At 40.4% G+C, this 15,278-nt stretch overlaps 1 protein-coding gene and 1 long non-coding RNA gene across 3 annotated transcripts in view; one reads left to right on the forward strand and one right to left on the reverse strand.

The window, feature by feature from the left end:
• The window catches only part of LOC124866229, a 33,713-nt gene extending 23,511 nt beyond the window's left edge, over window positions 1-10,202 (forward strand). Inside the window, exons 2-3 of the long non-coding RNA XR_007037756.1 lie at window positions 8,051-8,092; window positions 9,293-10,202. This is a non-coding gene — a long non-coding RNA (uncharacterized LOC124866229). The remainder of the gene's footprint in view (window positions 1-8,050; window positions 8,093-9,292) is intronic.
• The window catches only part of LOC124866209 (plexin-A1-like), a 412,523-nt gene that overhangs the window by 174,663 nt on the left and 222,582 nt on the right, over window positions 1-15,278 (reverse strand). The gene's annotated exons all lie outside the window — the stretch shown is intronic.

The following is a 15,278-nucleotide window of genomic DNA, read 5'->3' on the forward strand; positions in this document are numbered from 1 at the left end:
AAATGTGGGAATTGCCTTTTCTTTATTTACAGTTTTCCGGGTTTTTTTTCAGCTTCCTATTTAATTTCATTTATTTTATTTGCTGAAGAGGGATATTGGGCATTAATTGCCACCTTGAACAAGACAAATTTAAATGCGCCCAATTACAGCCAAGGCTAATTTCCAGTGTTTGTCCTCCTGCCAGATAGTACAGGCTGATATGGCCTAAAAAAAACAAAAAAAACAAACAAACAAGGGGAAAAAACAACATAAAATACATCATATAGGAAATAGAGTATACACAGTAGGCTTTTATCAAAACCCATATATGAACTTCATATAGACAATATCACAATTTTATATAGTATCGCACATCCCATAAGAAAAACTTAGATTTACACAGATGTGTTTCTGTGCTAATGCCAGACACATTTACACATCTGTGAGTCTCTGAATGCACATGCTCCCACATGCAGCAAACACACATGCACACACCCTATATTTTACATAATCCCACATTTTATTAATTACATGTATGTTTACAAATTTGGGCAGATGCAAGCTGTCCCCTCAACTACTTTTAGAAGGTTGGACATTCCCTGACAGTGTTTGGAAGGGCGTTCCAAAAGTTTACCATTTAATCAATGTTCGGAGGAAGGGGCAAACCCTTCAACTAGCCCTACAAGGTATTTGCTTCAGTCTACAAATCACAGAGTACAGTGGGGTAAGTCAGAACCTATCTTCTCTCTGTAGTACTTCAGGTAATTGGAAACACAAAGTACCTAAATTATTGGGTATGAGAACAAGTTCAAAAAGAAAGCGTGTTTCCATTATGACCAACCAAGATGGCGCCGACGATGGCAGCCTTGGAGCTTCACTCTCTCTTTGTTTTGTATTTTGTGTATTTTTATGTTTTTCGAGCCACAATTCTGTGGTCTCATTCAGTAGAGAGGAACTTCTCAACATCAGAGAGTCCTCTCTTGGGATTTTTTCACCATCTTTCATCGATCCAAGGTTCACTGAGCTCCTGGCGAGTGGAGCTGCGGCTCTATTTGGGATTCTGCGCTGAAAGCATCGGAGGGGAAAGCGTGCTGGTATAGCTCCGCAAAAGAGGACTTCGCACACCACTGCCTTCAATCCACCCGGCAAATGTCCGCTCTCTAAACAACAAGATGGACGAGCTGCTTCTTCTCACCGATAAAAACACGGACCTCCACGGATCAGCGGTTCTCTGCTTCACCGAGACATGGCTGAGAGAAAACATCCCGGACCGCGCACTGCTGTTGCCGGACTTCCAGCTGCTCAGAGCGGATCACAGCGCGGAGCTATCGGGGAAGAGGCGAGGAGGCGGAATCTGCTTTTATATAAATGAAGGTTGGTACAGAGACGTAAAAGTGCTGGGAAAAACATGTAGCCCGGATCTGGAGTCATTTTCCATAATTTGTAAACCGTTTTATTCACCGAGCTCATATTTTCCACCGCATGGCTGCACTTCTGCCGCGGAAAAACATCTTGCTGAGCTGATTACAGACGTGGAGAAAAAATACACGGACTCTTTCATCATAATACTGGGAGAGTTTAACAGAGCAAACCTCTCCAATGAACTCCTCAAATACAGACAGCATATTAAGTGTCCCACCAGAGACAAAAACACACTGGACCATTGTTCCACAGCTTTAAAGGACTCATATCATGCTGTTACCAGGGCTGCTCTGGGTTTTTCGGATCATTATCTAATCCACCTCATCCCAACATACAGACAGAAACTAAGAGCTTCCAAACCCAAGGTTCACACTGTTAAGAAGTGGACTGAGGAATCAAAGCAGATGCTACAGGCCTGCTTTGAATGCACAGACTGGACTGTTTTTGAAACTTCAGCCACTGACCTAAACCAACTAACTGATGAGGTGACATCATACATTAGTTTCTGTGAGGACATGTGTGTGCAGACCAAGACCTTCTGCACCTTTGGGAATAACAAGCCATGGTTTACTCCACACCTCAGGAATCTGCGCAGGGAAAAGGAAGAAGCTCACAGCAGTGGAGATTGGGAGCGGTACAGGCAGGCCAGGAACAAACTAACAAAAGAGATCAAAGCAGCTAAGAGAAGCTATAGTGAGAAGCTTAAGAACAGCCTTTCTACTGGTGACACTTCAGCTGTATGGACCGGTCTGAGAAACCTGACTGCCAATAGGAGCCCCCCCCACCCATCCTGAACAGAGTCGTCTCCAGGCCAACCGTCTGAATGGCTTCTACTGCAGACATGACAAGAAGCCATTCACACCTCAAATCATCCCCTCTACATCCCATTCAGGAACAAATTTGACTCGTAAAACAACCAACCCCCTACCTTCAGATCTTCTGCCTGCACTAAAGATCTCCGAGGAAGAGGTAAACAGGCTCTTTCAGCGCATGAAAACAAAGAAAGCTGGAGGACCTGATAACGTCTCCCCAGATTGCCTGAAAGCCTATGCAAATCAACTCGCTCCAATCTTCACAAGGATCTTCAACAAATCAGTGGAGAAATGTGAGGTCCCCTCCTGCCTCAAACAATCCACCATCATCCCGGTTCCCAAGAAACCCACCATCCTAGGATTAAATGACTACAGGCCTGTAGCCCTGACGTCTGTGGTCATGAAATCCTTTGAGCGGCTGGTGTTGAAGCACCTGAAAGACATCACAGGCCCCCTGCTGGACCCCCTGCAGTTTGCTTACCGAGCAAACAGGTCGGCAGATGATGCTGTTAACTTAGGTCTACACTTCATCCTGCAACACCTCGACCGTCCAGGGACGTATGCCAGGATCCTGTTTGTAGACTTCAGCTCGGCCTTCAACACCATCATACCAGACATCCTCCACCAGAAGTTCACCCAGCTCAACGTCCCAGCCTCCACCTGTCAGTGGATCAACAGCTTCCTGACAGAGCGACAGCAGCAGGTGAGACTGGGGAGCATCTTCTCCCGATCCAGATCAATAAGTGCTGGTGCCCCCCAGGGGTGTGTTCTATCCCCACTCCTCTTCTCTCTGTACACAAATGACTGCACCTCATCGGACTCGTCCGTGAAACTCCTTAAGTTTGCAGACGACACCACTGTCATTGGACTGATCCAGGACGGTAATGAGTCTGCATACAGACAGCAGGTGGATCGGCTGGTACACTGGTGCAGTCAGAACTACCTTGAACTCAACCCACTCAAGACTGTGGAAATGGTGGTGGACTTTCGGAGAACCCCACCCCCATACACCCACCTCACCATCCTCAACAACACTGTATCGGCCGTGGACCACTTCACGTTCTTAGGAACCACCATCTCTGAGGACCTGAGATGGTCTTCACACACAGACACTGTTTGAAAGAAGGCCCAGCACAGACTGTACTTCCTGAGGCAACTCAAGAAGTACAACCTTCCACATGAGCTGCTGGTCATCTTCTACACTGCCATCATTCAATCTGTCCTGTCTTCATCCATCTCAGTGTGGTTTGGCTCATCCACAAAATAGGACAGGTCCAGACTGCAACGAATAATCAGGTCTGCAAAGAGAATAATCAGGGCTGACCTTCCCTTCATCCAGGACTTATACAAGTCTAGGGTCAGGAAAAGAGCTGCTAAAATCTCTGCAGACCCCACACTCCCTGCACATAAACTGTTTAGAGTTTTACCTTCAGGCCGCCGCTACAGTGCACTGTTTGCTAAAAGCAGCTGCCACAGAGACAGTTTCTTCCCCCAGGCTGTTTCTCTGTTGAACATTCAATAGAGTACAAAACAACAGCATACAGATGTTGCAAATGCACCTTTTTATTATATATGTGTATATTGTACATTGTAAATATGTATATTCTGTAATGCAAAAACAAAACCAAAGAGCAAAGTGTACCGGAGTCAAATTCCTTTTTGTATGTACGAACTTGGCAATAAAGCTGATTCTGATTTCGATTATGCTACCCTGAACCTTTATCCCCCACATCTTAATTACCCTGAACCCTCAGTCTTCTTCAGACCAACTTCAAATTATGCAGGAACTTCACATTTTGGGGACTGAGGGTTGTTTATATATCCGTCGCTGACTTAAACTCTGAATTTTAAAACTCAAAAAGTCTACTCTACATGGAGGATTTTCCTCTCTTTTTCTATTCCTCTCTTTTCTATCCACAAAAAGAAGGAGAGGAATCACTGACTTCTGTTTTTGTCAGACGTTTATGATTTAAAATCTATTACAGATACAGTTAACAGGAAATATATGTAAGAGCTTAAACTAGGATACCTAAAACATAATTGTGGGAAGATGCAACCAAATCACCATGCATACTTTATCTACAAAGCCCCATCCCAAAGTTTCAGGGTATTATTATAAATACCACACTCCTTACCAGCTCTGTTTATTAGATTAAAACTCCATTACAAAGGTTCAGGGTAATAGTGCAAGTACTACATCCCAACCAGGGTCCCTTTCTGGGAAACATTCCTAAGATCCCAGAAGACTATCCTAGTTCATGAGGTGGAAAGGTGCTCAAAGCAGTCTTCTTCCATTGTAGTAAGACAGAAACAAAAAGGCAATGGCATCGTTACTGAAATGATGAGAAAAAAAAGGAGCCACACGGTTCCACAAAACCTTTTTTGTATTTCTATTTACATGGCTTTATAAAAATCATTAATATTTGTGTTCAAAACTTCCTAATTAAAAAAATACTGAGACAAATCATAGCTATACTACTGGGGTTTAATTAATGTAATCTAAATCCCTGTTAATCTTTAAAAATAGACTCGCTTTCATTTTTACAGAAAGTGATTTTTTTTAATAAAGCGCATAAAACTTGGAAATTAACGCTTTACGTCAAAGGCTGTGCAAAAAAAAATAATAAAAAATTGATTTGTAAATTCAAGATAAAGCCAACCATACTGACCATACCATAAACGAAAACATCAAAATACAACTAAGGTTTTCATTTACCTAGTTTACATAAACCCACAATGTTTCTAATCTTTAAAGAGGACATCATCAGAAACGTCCAGCAGTTTGGATGGAACTTAATCATATCATAACAATATTTCAATCCTTTGTTTCATAATGCACTGTGTGACTGACAAGTGATCCCTGACGTGTCTGGAGAGAAAACTTCATTGTAATAAGCCTCAGAGTGGCCTAAACCTGACTCCTCCAAATAGGAAGACACCTGCTTAACCAGCCTGCTGCCAAAAAGGATGTCCTCAAAATGATTTTCACTCGAAGCCTTGCACTGTCTTTTTCTACATCCTTAATTTATTGATTTTTGGAAGGGTCAACTCCAAATTTGCATGTAGTGGAGTGATGGGCTCATAGCAGAGCCTTTACATACTCAGAGATAAGCCAGTGAGACCAGACTGAAATGCAGTCTGAGGTTTATAATCAATGTCAGTGGATTTCCACAGGGAGAGGGGTGGGCTGAGGTTATGCTAACAGTCCGATGTTTGTTAGCAGAGCTTGTGAGTCAGTTCCTTCTCGCTATTAACCCCGGGGTTCATCGATTTCTTGTTGCAGGCACACGTGCATGCACATTCACAGGCATGTTATGCATTCTCACGCTTCCAAAAGCCACACACACACAACCACAAACACACTTACAAAGAAAGACAATCTGTCACTTGCATTGACATCCAAGCATTCCTCTGGGTCACCTGGCCGGTGGAGACTTGTCTTACAGTGGAGATGTCAATGCCTGGACAACAGACTTGGGGTAAGTGGCTGTCCTGCTGCTGCAATGTAGTCAATAAAATTGCCTGCTATTTAGCAAAGCCCAGCAACAGAGCCGGGTCAAATGCCTTTTCATCTCCTCTAAGCTTTTGTTCTTGTAAGGCCAGATCGATGGAACAAAGCTGTTGATATGCAAGCAATGGCCTCGGCACAAGCATATATGCAGGCAGTCAGCGATTATATCCTCAATTAGTTCCAGTGAGTGTTGATTAAGTCACAGATCAGTCTGTGATTCTGTCTTAAGTGGGAGAGCAGTCTTATATCTAAAGCTTGTTGTGGACCCTATGACAAAGTCAAGTGATTTTTTTAAAGCACATAACTAATAATTGTAATTACCTCAATGGTTTGAGACAGTCTCTTTCCTTTTTATGAACCGAATGTAAAAGTCCGATTTGTGTGACAAACGTCCGACACACAGCACCTTGCAAAAGTATTCACACCCTTGGAACATTTTAACATTATGTCAAGTTACAACCAATGCATTTTATGTGGTTTTATGTGATAGACCAACACAAAGTGGTGCATAAATGGAAAAATTTCAAGGGTACATGCTTGTTAAAAATGTTTCACAAATATTTCATATATAAATATGTAACGTGGTGTTTGTAGTCATACTGAGGGATATGTCTATTTGCCTATCTTAATATTTTGGTAATTTTTTGAAATGTCTGAAATAAATTATTCATTAACTTATTCATTCATTTATAATAATCAGAAAACTTTGACATATATTTGAACTCAGCCCTTGTGAGTCAGTATTCTAGAACCTACTTTTGGGATATGTCTATGACCATCTACACACATCTAGAGAGTGACACTTTGCCCATTCTTCTTTGCAAGCTTAATCAGACTGACAGCAACAGCAATCTGAAGACCTGCACAGGCTATCAATTTAACTTAGCTCTAGACTTAGACTGGGACATTTTAAAATATGAATATGCCTTGAGATAAGCCATTCAACTGGGGTTCTGGCTGTTGGGGATGTTAACCACACTGAAAAAAGTGAAACTTCCCTGTATTTTAGTTTAATTAAACTTTTATATTGTTGCAATGGAAAATTTGGATTTCTGGTTTGAAACTGTTAATTTCACTTTACCTAAAATTAAAAATCACTAACTATTGACGAAATTAACTGAAACAATTTCTGTCCAAATAAATATTTACTTTAAGTCAAAGGTGATCGTGTCACGTGACTACATGACGTCACTCACATCGATCGGTGCTGATTTTTGCGTGAAGTACAAATAATGCTTTAACACAACTAAGACGATAGAAGAGCCGTGCTATGTTAGCTGCAAGCTAATTTAAAACATTTCCCGCCGCCATTACAAGTGCAAAGTCAGGTTCATGTTGATTTGACTTTCGCTTTAATAAACCAGGACAATGGATTTTCTGCTTTGTATGTGAACACGTTTCATTATGGTGACCATGGTTGCACTCTTGCTCGACACAGAGGCAGGTTGATAGAGCAGTTAACCATCTTGCATTTTACACGGGAGGTGACATTTTAAGGCAATTTTATGTTGTACAGATAAGTGAAAGAAGATGTGGAATCTGCCATGCTGTATCTCAACAGATATGTTGTCTATCTACAAATGTAGTCCGTTTAATGCAGTGTTTCTCAGTGGGGGAGTGTGGTGACGTAGTGGCCAGAGCAGCGGCGTTCCGGAGAGGACACCGCAGAATAGCAGCCCACTGCTCCTTAAGGGGATGGGTTAATGCAGAGGACAAATTTCGAATGTACAATTGCAATGACAAAATAAATATTATTAATTTTAATTAATTAGTGCTCACTGTCCTTCATGCTTTAGATTACAGTAGAAATATCCTTTATTGTCTCTCAGTGGGGAAATTCAGGTGTATCAAGAGAGAATTGACAGGCAAGTCTAATTGTGCAGATTCACAGAATTGAAGAAATATTAAAAAACAAAATAAGACTTTACAGTAAGGGTAAATTTAGACAAGAAAAAAAAAAATTAGGTATTCAAAGTGGTGTGCTCATATTCAAAGAAATGTGCAACTGAAAAAATTAAATTTGAGTGTTGCATGAGGCGGTGTCTGGGTAGATCTCCTGCCCATTACAAGATCAACACAAACACAAATGACAACCAACTATTTAAATTTGTGGCCCTTCCTGGAGTCATTCTTGAATCACCAGTTAATCTGACATTCATGTTCTTGCACTGTTTGGGGAAGACTCAACGCCCAAAACGAACCCAGTCATGCTAACTCTTATGAAGTTCTAGTTGATTGAGTATGCTTAACAACATACACAATTAATGCTAATTGTCCCTATGCTTAAACAACATATGTAATCTCACCTTATCTTTTGTGTTAATAGGTCTCTGACGGGGTCACAGCTGTATCCATTTTACTGAACTGGGTAAGTTGGAAAATAAATACTGTTCTAATTTTTTCCATTGATTTTTTTTTCAAATTGGATCAACAAAACTTTTAAATGCAGAATTATCTAGAATATTTGGATTTGGATGTATACCTACCAATGTCATATGTTACTGTGCAGATTGCAATGCAATTAATTGAGAAATTAAAACTGACTGGCAAGACTGCATTTATTTTAAAACATTTTGTAATAATTGTAAACACAAATGACCTGAAACCATATAAATATCAGGAGTAAGATAGGTGTTGTTTTTTTCCCTAGTCTTCCAATGAATGTGGACATGCAAAGACTGTGGTGCCTCTGTTTCACGAAGATCTGTGGAAACACATCATCGATATTCTATATATATGTGATTGGTTTTGAAAGATAACATGCTTCACCGATAGAAGCAGCTTACGTGAATACTCGACGCGCATCTCAGAGGAGAAAATATGATCTTGACAGAGTTGCACAGCATTTTAAGTCCGTGTTGGAGATTTCCAATGCTCTCAACGTAAGGCAGAAGAACAGCCAGACTGAGCAGCAGGAGTGAAACCAGATGCAAACGAGACGGTATTTTCCGAATATCCTTGTATAATTAAGCCTGGACTTGTTTTCACATGGACTGGACTCGGGTTTCGGTTTCTGGTGCATTTTTGATTAAAACGTGTTTGGTCTTCATTTAGTGAAGTGACTCACAGGCAGGGGGCAAACTGGCATATGAAGCCCCGGTGAACCGCTGGCTTAGTGGGACAGTGGTTCACTTCAGCCCATGAACCGCTCACACTGAGCCTGGTTCTGCTGGAGGTTTCTTCCTGTTAAAAGGGAGTTTTTCCTCTCCACTGTCGCTACATGCATGCTCAGTATGAGGGATTACTGCAAAGTCAACGCCAGTGACTGTCCACTGTCTCTACATGCTCATCCAGGAGGAGTGAATGCTACAAGTCACTGACTCGATGCAATCTGCTGGGTTTCCTTAGATAGAAAAACGTTTTATCCAATTTGAATAAATAACTGAATCTGACTGAACTGTTCAATGGTTAGGATTAATTGGAATGTATGTACCTGACTTGAAATCTTTGTTTTGACTGAATTGACCTTGTAAAGTGCTTTGAGATGATGCGTAAAAATTGGAGTGATGTGGATAAAATGTTATACCATAAATTGATTCAGTCATAACATTCTAATTGTTTTTAATAGGTTGCTCAGAAGGATGAAGCTGGACTCGCCCTTGCGAAATGTACAATGGCAGTGTTTGTCATCAGATGGCGAAGAGGACACTCTACAAGCGCCATATGACATTGGGATTGTCATTGAAGGTGTGAAAGTCCTTAATGAGTTGCCATCAATCGCACATGCATGTGCTATGGTATTTGGCTTGATCTATACGCTCAACTTGAGCTATCCTGTAGAGCTCAAATACACCTTTGATGCACTGCAAAAACTTCATGGAGATAGAACCAAAGAAAAGGACACGTAGAGTCTGTAGTCTCAGTATCAAGCTCTAAGCTTTAGATCATTCACAGAGACATTTGGACTCTGCCTTTTGTCTTTTATAGTTTATTTGCATTCACATACACTCTAGGGAAGTGTTAAATAATTTTTGTCAGTTGCATCGAGAAGGAACAGACCTTTAAAGACAAACTAAGTATCTGTCTTCTTTTTTTTAATTGTTAAAATGGTTCTGTCTGTCATTCATCTTAGACATGTTTGCACGGTGTTCTAAATGTTATTGTTAAAGCTGTTACATTACCAATCTCAACTTTGTGTGAGTGAGATGTTCAAATTGAGTGTATTTATGAAGAAGTGTGACAACAAGTTTATTGATGAAGGTAGGGTAGGTATTGGAAGGACAATCACTTCGCCTAATGTTTGGTGTATTTTTATTTTATTTCCATTTTTTTAGCAAGTACTGTGTAAATAACACGGAAGTGCTTTACTTTTTATTGTACTTTTTTTTGTACATGAAAAAGTATTTGTTCAAAAAACACCATAATATATGGGGAGACATTATCTTTATTTCTAGCATGTTGATTTTGAAAATATCTTGGTTTTAAGAAATTCTTTGTTTTTTGTAAAATGAGAGCTTTGTGAATTTGAAGAAATAAAGGTTTCTATGCATACGTAGAATTTGTCTTATTACACTGACTGAAATTTATAGGTTGATAAAACTTTAAAAAATTGCATGTAACAAATTAGAGCGTTTGCATTAACCAAGTCCAAAGAACAAATGTACTAGGAACTCACTCAAACTATCATGTCCTACCAGAGAGAAAAATCGATTTGTTTTTGATAAGAAATTGAGTTGTACTTGAAGCCAGAAATCGGGTTGTGCGAAGGTGAAAAATCAAGTTTAACTTAAGTGAAAAAATGAGATATACAAAAGTGTTAAAAAAGTTTATAATCTTTGGCAACAATTATATTTTTAGTTTGTTTCAATTTACATTTATGATTCAAGAAAAATAATTTTTTTGGTCTTACAGTAAATTAAATGCAAATTGTTTATGAAATCAGAATTATGATTTGAGTAAAACTGATAAATTTAGCTGTAACAAATTAGAGTAATTTTTTAAAGTTGGTTCAAAGTAACATTTTTTTCAGTGCAGCTGGACAGTGAACATCTGCCCCAGTGTCAGGTTTGTTGCAGCCTCTAAAGTTTTCTTCCAGGATTGCCCAATATCTACCTCCATCCATCTTACTACTAACTCCGATCAGCTTCAGAAATCTTGCTTATGGAAGGCCACAGTATGATAGTGCCACCACCATGTCTACAGTGGAGTGTTAGATTTTCTACTCTTACTGCATTTTGCATGTAGGTCAAAATGTTCAACTAACCCTAACCCTAATCTCCTTTGACCAGAGCTTCTTCTTCTACATGTTCTACATGTTGTGTCACATGCATGTTAGGTGACTTCTGAAAGTTATTGTTTGCACTGGGTTTTATTCAGGGGTATCTAAGGGCTGAATCTATATGCACACTTAGAGGGTGACACGGGAGTGGATTTTCTCTCCTGTCCCATCCCGCTCCCACGGAAAAATGTCTTGTCCCATCCCAATCCCAGGCCAGCATAACGAAAAAAATCCTGTCCCGTCCCACTCCTGGTAAATTGACTCCCACTCCCATCCCGCTCCCATTCAGAATGACTCCCACTCCTGTGCCACTCCCATTTTTGTTTTCTTCATTTAGTCTTTTGGCAATTTCTTTATTTGAAGGACCAGTTAGGTCCCTTTTTTTTAGCTGTAGTAAAGGCCAGTTAAAGTAAAAAGAATAATAATGAAGAAATAATAAAATATCAAACAAGGAAACAGACCATGTCTATCTTAGCTGGAGTCCCCGTGACCGTGGGACTCCTGAAAAAATGTCAGCCTCTAATGCACACCACACTTTCAGATTTGTATTGGTAAAAAAAAAATATGTATTTTTGGTTTAATTTAACAATCATGTACTACTTTGTGTGGGACTATCACATAAATAAAAAAAGTAAAAAGTTGGAGGGATATTAATTCTTTTGCAAGACACTGTACCTTCTATTCTTAACAGAATGGCTGCACAGCTTGATCTCCAAACAAGTCCCTTTGAGTTTTATCCAGTGTAGCTAGGAAGCGTGCAGCAATAAAGCGATGCATACATCATTAGGTTATGCAGCACAGGAGCCAAATGAGAAGTTTAGATTCTCAGTGGGGTGGCTCAGACTCATTACTTGGTATTATTGGATATTGTCAGGGCAATGTCCAAAAGCAGTGAGTCACTGAGTCTCAACTCTCAGTTTAATTAAAAATGGATGCATTAATTGAAAATTGGACCATGAAACAATGCTACAGAAATCAGCAACACCAACTAATGGATGGGTAATCACAAAACAAGGATGACTCTGAACAGGGTCACACATGATGAGTCCAACAGGAACAGGGGGAGAGATGGTGGTGGTTGTGTGTGTGTGTGTGTGTGTGTGGGGGGGGGGGGGGGGGGGGGGGGGAGACTGGAAACGAGAGCTGCTCCTGTAGGCTGAAGTGTGGGCCGATACCATCCGCTGAGTACCTTCATTCACTGCCTGGATCTCCACTTCTTTCATATTGAAATGGTCTAGGGGGGGGTCACTAACCTTTCAGCTGTGTGGGCCGCCTTATCCCCGATACAATAACGCACAATCTCCGTCATGTTTGCTAACACTGCTTTATATCTCTCTTTCCCTCTTCATGCCTCTCCAGTACTCAGGGAATGTGGGTTTTCTTCAATGCTCCACTCTCCCCTCCAGCGCTATCCTGCCTGTTTGCTTCAATCCCTCTCTTTAAAGATGCATTATTCCTCCCTCCCGCATGCTCAATTAAACTATTCCAAATCTCTTTTTTAATGCAAATGCCTAATATTGTAAAAAGCGTATGTAAATAGCTCTCGGCGTAATTTACTGTGCCAAGTCTGTGCCTTCTGTCTCTGTGTGCACCCTCTGACTGTGCGAGCACCTGTTTTGCGTTTGCTTAAAGAGACTGTAGGAGCTGGTGAACCCGTTGATGCTTTTGCAGTGTGCATGCACCTTCGGGCGTGCCTTGTGAAAACGCACACAATCCCATCTGGTGCAAGCCTTTGGGCTCCTCTGCTTGTGCATCTTTGCTGATACTGTAAGCCTCTAAACCTGCTTCACACCCACAAGGACAGCTCCATTATCAGCCTCTGAAACGCTGCGACTCCTGCACCCCGGCCTCCTATGGGCAGGGTCAAAGATTTCAAGGTAAAAGGTGATGGAGGTGGGGGTTTATGTTAAAACTGCTGCTGTTGTAGCAGAACTGTGGGGTTTTTTTTTAAGGACTCGCAGACTCCTGAGGGGGCACAACATCAAAGGCTTTAACAGCAGCAAGCCTATTTAAGCGGTGAAGGCGGAAGGACTGGGTGGGCTAGCTAACCAGGGCGTGGGGGGTGACAGCAGAAATGTACACCCACACACAAACATGCAGCAGATATACAGATAGGCACAAATACTCATTAACGTGTTCCTTTTGCAGTTATTCTAATGAATCATGTATGCTTTTTAAGGAGAAAGACCAAAAATTAACACTCATATGTTCACAACAGAGAGCAAAGCCTGAAGGCATGGAGAAGTGGCCCAGGTGAGCTCTCCCTCTCCATGCTCACTCCATTATGACCATCTACACACAGAAATTCTGACCAGAACTAATTAACAGCCTATTACTATGCAGATATATGCAGGGCCGAGAGCAGAGCCCCAGCAATAAATGGGCTTGATGAACGAGAGTGGCAAGAAAAAAAAGGGAGGTGGGGGAGGAGGTGGAGAAGTCAAAGAGTGATTTAGATCAGCGGATGGCAGGATGGCCAATGTATTACCTGGTAGAGAGGGCAGTGTGCAACAAAAAAAGGAAGACAAAAAGAGGGGGAAAGGGATTCTTCAGGTGGTTAACACTGAATAATGATCTATATAATGATTGTGAATTAGGAATCAAACTGCACTGACAAAAGTGACAGCACTGGCACAGTACAGTAAGACAAAACAGGTATGATGAGGGTAAAAAGATGCATCCTGCTCACGTGACGGTGCATAATACCGACATCACAAGATGAGATTTGAGCAAAATTTGGGGGGAAATTTTAAAAGAAATTCATTTTTTTCTAAAAGAGTAAAGGTTTCGCAAACTGTTTTAAAGAATCTCTAATCAGTGTATTTGAGTGCTGGTGCAAAAATTTTTCCTTTCTTTTTTTTTTTTTTTTGCTAGTTTAATTCTAATGTGGTCATAATGCGAAGAATTACTGAAAATGCTTCCTTTTTTCTGTTTCCCCCCCAAAAACTTAATTTTAAACTGGGTTTCAAAGAACTTGTTTGTAATGTAGAATTTTCCATCCATCCATCCATTCAATCTAAGCAGTTCTTAATTTACTAGAATAAAAAAAAAAATCCATAAATCAAAAACTCCACTCAAACTTTCTTGGTGTTTATTTTTTTTTTACATTTTTTATGTGTGTTTGTGTTATTTTATTTGCAACTTACTAACATACAGCTGGACTATTACCATCTATCATCATATTTCCACTAGGGTAAATGTGAGAACATAATCGGAATATAATTTCACCTACCTGCGATCCTGAGACAGACAGTCGGTTTCTGTATTTACATGCCTTTTTTGTATCAGCTGTTTGTAGTCCATTCCAGTGATGGACAATTAGATAAAGGTGAAGTGGCTTTTCCAACAAACTGGTTTCAGTAAGCCACAGAAGTTGTGCTAGTGCTTGTCAGTTCTTTGTTTTTCCACTGTTGAAAGCTCCAGTGTCAATTAACTAGCACCTTCTTTGCGCCAACTTTGAACAGGGCCAGGGGAAAGAACAACTTCCTTAGCTGGAGGAGGGATTAATGAACCAATCAAAATTGTGTGAGCATCATCTTTAAACTCTGTTGGTTTCATTTTTGATCTGCCTAATCAAGACTAAAAAAACATAGAACTTCTAACATTATTAACATCATATTAGCATTAGCAGAACACAAGCGCAAAGCTTATTTTTTCCTGCTGTTTATTTTGCTATTACCTGTCATGGAGTTTAAGCATGTCCTCATGAAGGCGTCTTGAACCACTCTTTGTCTGACCTGTCACCCAGAGCCTGTTTGCCATAGGAGACCCTACCAGGAGCATTTAACCCACAGACAACATAGCCTCTAGGGTCATTCGTGCACTCAAACTCCTCTGCCACATTAAGGTGGCGGTTCAAACTCCTCCACTTAAGCGAAGACTGAACTCTGACCTGGATGGCTTAATTATGTACATCAGGTTTGATCTGTAAGTATTTAGGTTCTGATCTAGAGTGCTTCACTGTGTTTACAAACCATTCATATGCTTTCCAAAGGTTCCTTTTCTGCCAATCACCTAAAGTGCAGCCAGATAAACAATTCATAGATAACTGAGTCTTTTATTCATATTTAACTCAAGGCAACTGAAGAACTCCTTTTCGTACTTCAAAATAAGAGACAAAAAACATATACAGGGTGTCAAAGTCATAGCTTGGGTTCATAATAATAGATTATACTTATTTCAGCAGATGAAGTCAAAAAGCGCATATCACCTGGGTGGCGCTTTGTGAAACTGGATTCACTTTGACGAGGAACACTTTAGCGTTGTAACACCAACTTATTGTGAAAAACGTAATCTTAATGTTTTTACTCTTTTCATGATTTAAAGTTAACATGGA

This window comes from Girardinichthys multiradiatus, chromosome 1 (genome assembly GCF_021462225.1).
Source record: "Girardinichthys multiradiatus isolate DD_20200921_A chromosome 1, DD_fGirMul_XY1, whole genome shotgun sequence".
Classification (NCBI taxonomy): domain Eukaryota; kingdom Metazoa; phylum Chordata; class Actinopteri; order Cyprinodontiformes; family Goodeidae; genus Girardinichthys; species Girardinichthys multiradiatus.